A 12865-nucleotide genomic window follows, 5' to 3' on the forward strand; every position below is an offset into this window, starting at 1 on the left:
AATTTAATTTTATGAGTAGTTCGGCAGTTGAAGTTTTAAAGTTCAAGCACAAGCTCTTGTGTCCACTGCCCAATGCATTCCTTTTATGTAACAAACTAGAACCAAGTGGGAATTCAATAATATAAAGAAAATCATTTCTATACTAACTCCAAAAGGAAATTCAGAGACTGTACATATCACACACTATACTCTTGGAATCTTATGAAAACAATGAAAGCAAGCTTATACTAAAATTTTAATTATTTTCAAACTTTTACTTCATGCTGTGAGATGGAATTTGATTTGGAAAACACTTAAGAAAAGGTTCTCATGTTATCTGACAGTTTCAAATCTAGTGAAAACTCTGTCCTACTATCAAAGCAAATTTTGTGAATCAATGGCAAAAATCCAGACTTATAATACAGTATAATAAAATAGTATTAATATAATAACATTTGACAGAATTGCTATAGTATTAATAGCCTGTGCAGTTCCAAAATTATTGTGCCAGATACCCAGGGTTATTAAAAAATGAAAATCAATCCTAAGTAAAAGCAATCAATATACAACTTTTCTCTTTTATTGTAATTATTTTCCACAATGCTAAGATGGTTTTTAAGTAGATATTTTATTATTAAGATTTTATTTATTTATTTATTTATTTATTTATTTATTTATTTATTTAGAGAGCACACGTGAGAAGGGGGAAGGTAGAGGAGAGGGGGAGAGAGAATTTTAAGCAGATCCACGCTCAGAGCCTTATGCGGGGCTCAATCTCACCACCCTGAGATCAAGACCTGAGCCCAAACCAAGAATTAGGCGCTCAATGGACTGAGCCACACAAGCGCTCCATAAGTAAATATTTTAAGTAAAAACTTCATTCCTGAAATTTTTCAAAATTGGGTTAAAAATTACCTTCGTAAAAATCACTCATTTCATTCAAATATTCATGTAATAAATTTTTAATAAGTCCCTGCCATGTGTCAGGCTTTAGATAGGCACCACGGGTACAACTACATTATAAACAGAAATACATTGCCCCACATTTCCACAGAAGAGGACTTCTGTAGGAGAGGTCTGATTTGAACGGTGGCAACCTAACTTCTTTGAGCTGTACATTCCCAGGGGCAGGGTCCTTGCATTCAAAAGTCAGCACAGAGCTACTTGGAGCTTTTTCGCTTTTGCGCATTGCCTTCTGAAGGTAGGTTAGTGAGATAGGGCTGCTGGGAACAGGGCCCAGAAATCTGGTTGTAACAAGCACTCGGGTGATTTCGGGGCATGGTCAAATTTCTTTTTTTTTTGTTTTTTGTTTTGTTTTGACTTTTTTATTGTTATGTTAATCACCATACATTACATCATTAGTTTTTGATGCAGTGTTCCATGATTCATTGTTTGTGCAAACACCCAGTGCTCCATGCAGAACGTGCCCTCTTTCTTTAATACCCATCACCAGGCTAACCCATCCTCTCACCCCCCTCCCCTCTAGAACCCTTAGTTTGTTTTTCAGAGTCCATCCTCTCTCATGGTTTGTCTCCCCCTCCAATTTCCCCCCCTTCATTCTTCCCCACCTACTATCTTCTTCTGCTGGGTTTGGGGCATGGTCAAGTTTTAGAACCACAGCTTGGACCAACTTTATCAGAAAACTCAGTGCTTGGAGTTGCCAGACTACCACTGACAAAGCTGATACTTTGGCTCCAGCAGCCTCTGTTCTTCTCTACTTCTATCTTTGTTCTCTCAATTCTGCAGATAGCACGATTGGGTAAAAAATTAATACGCATCAAATCTTTCCATGGGCTAAAAACCCTCCAGTGGCTTCCTATTTTACTCGGAATAAAAATGGAGTCCTTACAACTTGTAACACCCTATGTGATTGGCTCCTGTTTCCTCTCTGACCTCATTACGTAACCTGCTTTACGTGGCCTCTCCACTGCAGCCGTGCTGGCCTCCCTGCTGCTCCTCACATAGACTGCCTCAGGGCCTTGCGTCCTCTGACTACACAGGCCTCCTGCCTGGTCTCTCCAGGGCTCACCTCCTTCAGGTCCCTGTGTGCTTGCCAGCTTCACGGTGCAATGAAGTCTTTCATGGTCACCTTGATTTCAAATGGCAACCAGAAACCCCTTTTCCTGCTCTGTTTTCCTCCATAGCACTTACCTTGCTCTGACATTTCATATAGATGTATAGATGCTGAATTTTCTACTTAACTACTTAACATAAATCTATATAATATATATGTATAGGTATACATACATATACATGGATAGACATATTTGTCATTGATTTATTTTCTATCTCCTACCACTGCCTATAAACTCTGTGAGAGAATGTTTACTTTTTTCTGGTAATTGTATCCCCAGTCCTAGAACTTGGTACATGGAAGGTGTTCTGTAACTACCTGTTGAATGACTCCCCATAGGGATTATTGTGTTAGTTACTTGGCAGTTATAGCCATGAGAAGAGAGGAGGTACAGATATTTGGCACCCGAAACCTCCAACACCATGGTTGTTCCTGTGCTGAAGAGGTCACAGTAAACATGGCAAAATTATATTGTAGTTGATGTAAAGGAAAAGAGGTAGACACAATGATATGGAATCACATTGGTGAACCTAGTTCAGGGAATGGAAGAGTTTGGAAAAGAAAGTCACACTAGAATTATGTCTTTAAGAAGGGTCCGCTGGGTGGAGAACCAGGTACTTCTGGTAGAGGGTCATGAAAGAGCATGATGTATCTAGGAAACAGTGAGTGGTTTTTGGATTAAAGCATGAAGAGAGTTGGGTAGACACATGAAACAAGACAGGGAAGCTGACGCGAGTTTTTCATATAATACTGGAGGTTTTGCTTGCCTTGAATCTTAAAAAAATGTTTAAGTAGAATTCTGTCTTACTGAATGCTAATCTCAACTCCTGAAGTTTGAGATGACTTTTCTAACGTGGAGAATAGAATTTCTGGGTAAGTGGGAATCAGGGTGGAAAGAGAGCAATAAATCTCTCCGTTAAGTTCAGTTCTGGAATGGCTTCAGAATTCCCCCATCAGAAGTACTGTAGATAGATTTGGATTCAGTCCATGTGATTTCACTCTCCAGTTTCTTTGCATGTTACCTCAGCCATAGACAAGGGAAAATGACATGATTGATATGGGATTATAATAATTAATTAGAGCAAGTGGACTAGTTTTTGCTTATCACTAGTTAAGCTAGTGCTGTTTTTAAAATAAAATGAAGTAAAGCAAAATACAAACTCTCAAGTCATATGTACGGATAGATAAGTACACAGCATGCTGAAATCTTAGAAGAATCTGGACTAGGGATTAGGAGACCTAAGATCTAGTCCCACTTCTGTTACATCTACTCTTTTGTGCTTAAGCAAGCCATGAATCTTCTCATTTGTGAGATTTACACTCAAGAATCCTTATATTTCTAGATTTCCAATCATCAGTAGATTTCTAGTATTCCCCAAGTTATAAGTGTTGGACTTTTGAATCTACCTGGAATGTATTGACTTATATGTATTTCAAGAATAGAAACTGATTTTGCCTACTACTCCAGAGAGCAAGATGTGTTCCCCAAGATACCATGTTACCTTACTTTTTGATTCCGTGATGGCCACAGACATGGCATCTGAATGAAGGTGATCATGCTGAGCCCCTACTTATTTTATCAATCCAAATGAGATGGTTATTATATAGCTGAGACAGGGAAGGTGCAGGAGGGTGGAGATATTTCTTTGATATCTTCAAGTTTCTTTTGGTTACATACAACAAAATTACTTTTTAAATAGAAATAACGGGGTTGGCATTTTGTAGGATGGCCTGGGAAGTGGATAGTTTCTCTAGGAAACTGGTTCTGAGTTCTGAACAATAAGCAAGTACAATTTTGGTGCAGTTTATTTGCACCCTGGAAGTTGTCTATGATCCCTGATAGCTCTACACTATAACTTTAATGCTATTTAAATTCTGTTATGACAAATACCATCTTTTCTTCTAATTTAGTAAATTAAATGAAAAAAATTCTGGATATGAAGGTTAATTTGCTAATAGCCTTTCTTTTAAAAATGTAAATTTTAAACAGGAACTAGAGAAAGAGCTAAGTTTGTATAAACGCATAAATGTTAGTTCATATTAGTTTAGCTACTATAAAAATTTTGCCAACAAATGAAAATCTTTTTAGAAGAGATATTTAGCAATTCTCCTTTAACTAGGGGTCAAACTAAGCATGACTAATAATGGGACAACTTGACATTAAGTGCCTCCTGCTATGATGCAATATGTAGTTACTCACCAACAGAGAATTCTTGGTGAAAAAGTATTTACACTTAATACAATCAAGCCTTTCCACTTATCTCCCAATTTAAAGAAAATACAGGGACAAGAGAAACAAGTTAAAAGATACCACAAGCAAACAATCAGAAAAATCCAGAATGCAGGACAATGTAAAAAGCAACTGGCCTTATCTCATTAAAAAGCCAATGTCATGACCAAGAAAAAAAAATCTTGTTGGGATGTGCAGGGGAAGGGGCTATCTTAGAGTAAAAGACAGTCAAGAGGCATAAGCAGTGCAATTTTTGAACACTCATTGGATAATGCTTCCCAAAACCAGTTATAAAACACATTTGAGACAAGACAATTTGAATGTGAGCTGGATATTAGATGGTAGTAGGAAATAATTACTAATCTTCTTATGTATGATAATGGTGATGTTATATAGGAGGATGTTCTTATTCTTAGGGTATGCATGGCGAAATGTTTAGGGGTGAGGGCGCCTGGGTGGCTCAGTCATTAAGCGTCTGCCTTTGGCTCAGGTCATGATCCCAGGATCCTGGGATCGAGTCCCACATGGGGCTCCCTGCTTGGCGGGAAGACTGCTTCTCCCTCTCCCACTCCCCCTGCTTGTGTTCCCTCTCTCGCTGTGCCTCTCTCTGTCAAATAAATAAATAAAATCTTTAAAAAAAAAAGAAATGTTTAGGGGTGAAATCTGCAAACTTTTTAAAAATGATATATACACAGCAGCATACTAAAGAGAGTTGAAGCACATTTGAAAAATGTTAACAACTGTTTAGTCTAGGTTGTGAGTATACTGGTATTTATTGCACTGTTTTTTGGACTTTTCAAAAATTAAGATAATTTCATAATAAACTGGAAGTGTTGCACAACAATTTAAATGTATTTAGTGCCACCGAGCAGTACCCTTAAAAATGGTTAAAATGGTAAATTTTATGTTATATATATTTTACCAAAATTTTTAAATGTTGGAAAAAATCTTGCATAAAGAAGCAGTCTGTCATAATCATAGTAATTGTTGTCAATAAACTAGGAGGTTGTCTCAGATCTCTAATTATTCACTTAAGGTTTACCCAGAGCATAATCTTCAGGGAAGCACATTCTAGACAACTAAGGAGACTACCAGATGATTGTTCTGATTTTTTTTTTAAAAGATTTTATTTATTTATTTTGACAGAGAGAGACACAGCGAGAGAGGGAACACAAGCAGGGGGAGTGGGAGAGGGAGAAGCAGGCTTCCCGCCGAGCAGGGAGCCCGATGCGGGGCTCGATCCCAGGACCCCGGGATCATGACCTGAGCCGAAGGCAGACGCTTAACGACTGAGCCACCCAGGCGCCCCTGTTCTGATTTTTTTTTAAGCAATGAGCCAAATTGTTCTGAATAAAATTCTACTATAGAATAATGCAGGCCGATATTTCAGTAGGAATTTGGTAGAAAAAGTTAGTTCTAGTATATTTGGGCTTTATATAGACAGGTAGGAGGAGGTTCACCTGAATATAGCTTTGGGGAACTTTCTTCTCCATCCTTGAGTTTTCCATGAGAGATAGTACTTAATGTTTAGCTTGGGATCAAGAGAAACTGAAATGAGTTAAGTACTGGAAAATTAAATTTATTTGTATAAGAATTCCAAGTAAATATTACAAAAATTATGTGAACCACAGTTCAGAGGATATGAATAGATTCTAAAAGTATCCTGGGACATAACTGAGGTTCAACAAGTCAGGGCCAATTTTTCCCTAAAGACTTTTAGGCTAAAGCCACAATTAAAGGCCACTTTATTTCTGTCCAGAGCTCTTCCACACACAAAGCTGTGGGACACTGTAATTCTTACTCATAGTGACTGAAAATAAAAGCCTGGTTAAGTACAAAGGACTGTTTTCTGCCAAGCTCAATGAAAGGAGGAAGTGGCAAGGGTGGGTACAGGATGGCTGAAATTCCCCAGTCTTAACTGTGGATAGCGGGATGCTTCAAGTTCTGAAAAACAATCCCAAATTAGGTCTTGTCAAGTCAGATACACATCTGCAAAAGAAATATACAACCTGACAATGACTAGGATATGGATATGAGACCAAAGGGGAAAATGATATCTTTTCATGACAAAGTCCTAAAGTAGAATCATGTAGTGATTTTTAAAAAATCATGGTATTTGGGGTTCCACAGATCTCTCTTTGGTCCTGGATTTCTAGTTGTGAGTGCAAATGTCTCTGTGTGTGACTTTGGGTTAAGCGAATTAATGTCTCTATGATGCACATTCTTTGATGTTAGAATGTGAAAAAAAAATTCCTAAGCCATAATGCAGCTGTAAAGAGTAAGTGAAATAATGAATATAAATTATTTAGCTCGGTGCCTTGTCCACATAAGTGCTCAGTTAATTTTTATCAGCATCATAATTATCTCAGACTTTGCCTCAGAGAGAGCCTGAAGGCTGAAATTAAACTCGCCCAAAGTGGGAGAACAACAAAGAGCATGACTGGGCTAATGGCAAATATAACTTCTAACATCTGAGACGGTAATTTAGGCTAGTAATCAGAGCCTCAAATGCTTGGGAGAATCCAGGAGTGACGTGAGGGGGACAGTGCAGATGCCAGGATGTGTGAGTGGTCAAGTCTGTGTCTATGTTAATATGGTGAGAACATAGCCCATCTCAGGAGGCAACTGCTATTTAATTCTAGATCACGGTTGTGAGGAGAGAATGTAGGCTCAGTGTGGGAAGAGCTTATTTGTTTTTAAGAGAATCTGCAAATCCAAAATATTTTATGTGACGTTTCCGGTTTCTAAAACACTGACACAATTTTTAAATACATCATGTAGGCCAAATAAAACATGTCCACAGCCTGACACTACTAACTGGTGATCTCTGGTCTACAGTTTCTTACAACATGCCTATCTTAAGATTAATACTGGTTCTAAAGATCAGGATGGGATTGCACCTCTCGGGTGAGGACAAGTAGACCAGATCGATCAATCGATCGATCAATCTATCTATCCAGAGAATTGAGTCATAAACATGAGCCACATGTGTCATTGTAGATTTTCTAGCAGCCACACTAAAAAAAAGTAAAAAAAAAGTGAAAATAATTTTAATAATATATCTCATTTAACCCTACGTATCTAACATATCATTTTAGCTTGCAATTAATGCAGATTTATTAATAAGATAGTTAATATTTTTATGATAAATCTTCAAAATCAGGTATGTATTTTATATTTTTAGAATATCTTAATTCAGAGTTAATCACATTTAAAGTGCTCAACACCCACATGTGGCTCTGGCTACTCTACTGGACAGCACAGGTCGAGGGTATGCTTCTTGAACTTTAATATGCATATTGAAATTTTGCAGATCATGTTAAAAGGCCAATTCTGCTTCACTGGTTGGGGTAGAGCCTGAGATGCTTTACTGCTGGTGCTACTGGCCCACAGACCACACTTTGAATATCAAGGAGCTGGTGGTTGTGGAAAGTCTCCCTCAATCAGAATCCTTTTTCACCCAAAGTATTCCTTCTCTTTCAGATTTAGCAAATATCTGTTGAAGAGACTAAATTGATATTCTACTAATTAGTCACCAAATTTAGATGTGGAACAGTATCAATAACCTTAAACACAGGCAATATTTTATATACCCTGTGCATTAGAACTGAGTCATTTACTCTTTTTTCTTTTAAACTTGAGAACCTTTTTCTTTTAAACTTGAGAACCAGATGCTTTCATGAGAACACACTTAAGCACAGGATAAACACAACTTTAAATTCTAACTTCAGAAGTTTGGCATGTTAAACATTTTAACAAAACAGACAATGGGATTGCAAGGGAAATTTGATAATAATATCTCAAAGCTTTAATATTTAGAGGCATTCCTCGGTCAAGGGTATGAATATTTCATAGACTCTCCAAAGAGAAACACAAAATTTTTTCATTTCCTCCTGACGAGTCTACTTGAGGGATAGGTAGAGCTCTACAGGCAGACTTTAGATCTTTGTGGAAATGATATGGATACATAAATAGGGAAATGTAAGCGGCTAAATGTGGGGCAGAATATAACTCAAGGATTCTACATAGTGCAATCACACTCAAGCTACAAAAGCTTTTAAATTCAGAATAGTGTTCTGGAGGTGAGCAGTGAATTATAATTCCTAAGAATTTGTTCTCACTCTTTCTCTCTCGTGAGCTTCAGCAGTTTACTCTCGCTTCTCCTGTCTCAGATGGTAATAATGCTTCTTGAAACTATTTCACTAAATTTTTGTAGGAAAGTGTGAACTCCCTACACTGGAACGTGCTATTGGCTTGTGAGGTATTCATATATGCTGACAGGAAGGTACTGAGTCTTAAACACATGGTCAGAATGGAGTCTGAACTGACAAGACATCAAGTTCTCAGGGCCCTCTCTTCTGTTGTGTTGCATAATAGCCATAGCTGTTGATATTTCTATTTTCCACATGACAGGATTCCAATCACAGAACTAATGTCTCTTCCTACACAAAATAGAATAGCACGTCAAAAGGTAAGTGAATCTTTAATTTTAAAGTCTTTGTTCTAGTTCTGAATTGAACTAAGTAGGGAAATATATATACGAAAGATATTTTCCCCCCTGGTAACACTGTTTAGTCATTTATTGCTGTGAAATCTCGAGTGAAAAATCTGAAGCTTGATTCTGATAGATGGCTTAAATTAAACTCATGTGGTAAAAATTACCCAGTGGGATCATCAGAATAGAGCTAACTTTGTTTAAAAGCTCTGAAATGATCTGGCACCCATAAGGAAAAAAAAAACACAAAAAACCAAAATGATAAAACTCACTAATTAGGAAACTTATAAAATATTATTAAAAGAAATTTTAAAAGGTGTAAATAAATTAAGTAAATAAATGGATGACTGAATATCCTAAAGATGCCCGATAATTGTACATTGGCCATAACTCAAAAACAATTCCAATCAAAATTACAACATTTTTGTGTGTGAACTTCACAAGCTGACTCTAAAATTTGTATGTTAGAGTGAAGGACAAGCACAGCCTAGAAGCTTCTGAAGAAGAAAAAACTGCCTTTATTTCAAAAACTATTACTAAAATATACCAAATGACCAAGATTTTATTATTTCAAGGAAAGACCAATAAAACTAAAGAGTGAGCTCAGAAATAAACATGTACCTAACTTAAGACACAAATCGTGTTGCACATGTGAGAGGGAAGATAGTGGACTTTTCAGTAAGTGTTCTAGGACAAATTATTAGTCATTTAGGAAAACAATAATAAAAAGCAGACTCTTACCCAATCATTATATATAATGTTAAATCTGGGTATGTCAAAGATATAAAATAAAAAGCAAAACTACACTCTATAGGATAATATCTTTATGCCCTGCATAAAGGTAGAGTTTGATTAAGCAAAACACAAAAAGTGCAAACCTCAGATGAAAAGATTAGTAAAATGTATTAATCTATCAAAACTTCTGACTTCTGACTATCAAAAGTCAATGTAAAGGAAGTGAAAGGAGAATTGCACACGGAAGATGATATTTGTCAATATATACAAAAGGCAAATGATTAATCAATGTCCAAAAGATAAAAATAAAAAGAATTCACAATCTATAAGAAAAGAAGAAATAAATAACCAACAGAAAAGATGAGGAAAAGTCTTAATAGATAATTCACAGAAAGGAAATTTGATCAACCAATGAAAGATGTCCAATCTGATAAGTAATTACAGAAATGAAAGTTAAAAACCACAGTGGCAGTCATTTATAACTCAGTACAGTGGGGAAAAAAATGTTTGTTAACTAGAACATTTACATCGTACTTCTGGTAGGTACAAATTGGTAGAACCATTATGAAAGCAATTTGGCATTATCTTTGTACTCTTTTGTGCTTTTGGCTTTGCATTTTTTCCCATAAATTTAAGGAAATAATCAAATATTTATTTTGTCTTTCTGCATGCACTGAATTCTGTTTTAGGGTAACCAACTAAGTGATGAGGAAAAGTTATTCTCTATGGAAGAATTCTAGCTAAATAATGCAGAATGAATTCTAGAATTAGAGAATTACCATTATACAACCCTTACTAAAAACATTTAGGTAGCTTTTGTTATTGTATGCTAAAACTATTTGAGTGAAACAATGGGGAACTTTATAGTGGAGTGATCAGACTGACAGCACCTGAACTCACTGATCAAGCTCACAGAGCTTCACCTATTAAAAATGGTTACCTTAAAAAAAAATTGAAATTGGATTTTATCAAGCCAGTTGACAGGAAATAGAAGGATAGAGGTAGGATGTAAAACAACAGCGTGTTTTGAAGTGATCAGTCACATTTTGAATATGAGACATTTCTTGGGATAAATGACATGGCTTCTCCATCAAATCAACAGCAGAAAAAAGTAAAAAAGAAGGAAGGGACTGTTATATAGTAAAAGAGTTACAGAAGATAGAATAAGAAAACACAATATTATTTGGATTTTGATGTGGTCAAATCAACAGTGAAAAGATAACTTTAAGACAATCAATGAAATATGAATAAGGACTAACTAGGCATTAAAGGATATTAAGGAATTATTTGTTAGGTATTTTCTGTTAAAATGTTATCAGATTCATGCTGAAATATTAGTATGAACAATTCATATAGGTGAAATGACACATCTTATATTTGCTTTAATATAAACAAAGATGTTAAGGTTATAGAATCTGGTATTTTTAGTAACTTATTAGTTATGGAGGGGTGGTAGAGAGGAAGAGGTCTAGAATAACATCTGGATTTTGACTTGGGTTGCAAGGGCGGTGCATTAGCCAAGGTGGGAGGATACAGAAGCAACAGAAAACTACAGAGATTAAGGTGAGTTTAATTTTGAAAATAAGTTTTAGGTGCTAATGGGATACACAGAAGGTTCTCTGAAGTAAGCAGTAGGGTAACTGAATATGAAATAAGAAGAACAACTCCTATCTAGAAAAGTGTTCAAATCACCCAGGAGAACATAAGAATGAATGGTAGGAAACGAAATCTAAGGATGAACTCTAATGAATGCCAACGTGTATGAAATAAACAAGGGGAGAGTTCAGTGAGGGATTTTGAAAATAAAAAGAGTATTTGAATAGTTTTGAGAAGAAAGAATTACTCAGCATAATGATTAATCAACACTAATCAAATACTGTAGAGAAGTTAAGTAAGAGAAGAACTGGAAACAGTCCATGGGATTTCGAATTTGGCAGTCACTGGTGATGTTAGCAGGAGTCGTTCCATTTGAATAATGGTGGCACACAACTAATTACCATGGGTTAGCGCTTACATGAGAAGTGAGAATTGGAGACACTTGTTATTTTGAGGAGCTTAGCTGAAAACTGAAAGAGAGGCAGTGCAAGAGTTGGAGTAAAAAAAGGGATTTTTAATAGAAATAATCTTTTTTTAATAGGAATGGATTCTCCTTTTTTAATAGAAATGGCTTCAGCATTTTAGAGGCAAGATAAAGGAGTCAGTTGAGAGTGAGTTTGGGAATTTTTAAAAACAGGGGGAACAGATGAAATATAGCTTCAGTGGAAAGATGGATGGAAAGCATCAAACACAAGTTGAATAAATTAGCTCTAAACAGAACAAGTAGTTATTTTTTCTCTGAATCTGTAAAAATTTTGTGAGACTAGATGCATGTTATAAAGGAAATATTTCACTTGATAAGAATGAACTATTATTTTTTTCAAGAAATGAATCTAATTCTTTTTTTTATTATGTTAATCACCATACATTACATCATTAGTTTTTGATGTAGTATTCCATGATTCATTGTTTGCGTATAACACCCAGTGCTCCATGCAGTACGTGCCCTCTTTAATACCCATCACCAGGCTAACCCATCCCCTTACCCCCCTCCCCTCTAGAACCCTCAGTTTGTTTCTCAGAGTCCATAGTCTCTCATGGTTCATCTCCTCCTCTGATTTCCCCCCCTTCATTTTCCCCTTCCTGCTATCTTCTTCTTCTTCTTCTTTTTTTTTTTTTACATATAATGTATTATTTGTTTCAGAGATACAGGTCTGTGATTCAATAGTCTTACACAATTCACAGCACTCACCATAGCACATTCTAAAAGCAAAGGTGCAGTCATCTAAGGTCAGGCCTATGTTGTTTCAGAAATGTCACCAGAAAAAAGCCCAAGTCATTCTTAGGGCATATATTCCCTCATGGTTCTTGGGGAAGTTTAGGTCTTGCTGTGTTAGAAGAATGTGTGCCAGTTTGCAGGAAATTGGCCCTCCGAGAGGTGGGCTAATGGACAAGATAGCATGGTGGTGTGCCAGGAGTCAGGAGAAGTCATATTCTGAACATGGATGGAGGGCCAGAACAGAATTGTGACTGAAAATAATCAGAAGGGCACTCTGAGGGGAACTCTGGCTAGTGAGGAAGTCTGTTTTGGTTGACAAAGAGACAGATCAGTTGGTAGTTTGTATGTTTAGATTCAATGTAATCTGTGATTTGTGAGGCAAATCATACATTGAGAGGAGTCAGTGTCAGCAGCTGACAACAAAGATCTTGAGGGAGTGGTGAAGAGTTAGTATATTTTTGGATATATTTTAGAATATTTTTGGATATCCACACCTTAATGAAATTTCCTAAAATTTCCTCCAGCAGAACCCAAGAA

General features: G+C 36.3%; 1 protein-coding gene across 2 annotated transcripts in view; it reads right to left on the reverse strand.

Moving 5' to 3' along the window:
• Positions 1 to 12865, reverse strand: part of CFAP299 (cilia and flagella associated protein 299) — a 506690-nt gene that overhangs the window by 44631 nt on the left and 449194 nt on the right. The gene's annotated exons all lie outside the window — the stretch shown is intronic.

This window comes from Leptonychotes weddellii, chromosome 2 (assembly GCF_054177405.1).
Source record: "Leptonychotes weddellii isolate Sample4059 chromosome 2, ASM5417740v2, whole genome shotgun sequence".
NCBI lineage: Eukaryota > Metazoa > Chordata > Mammalia > Carnivora > Phocidae > Leptonychotes > Leptonychotes weddellii.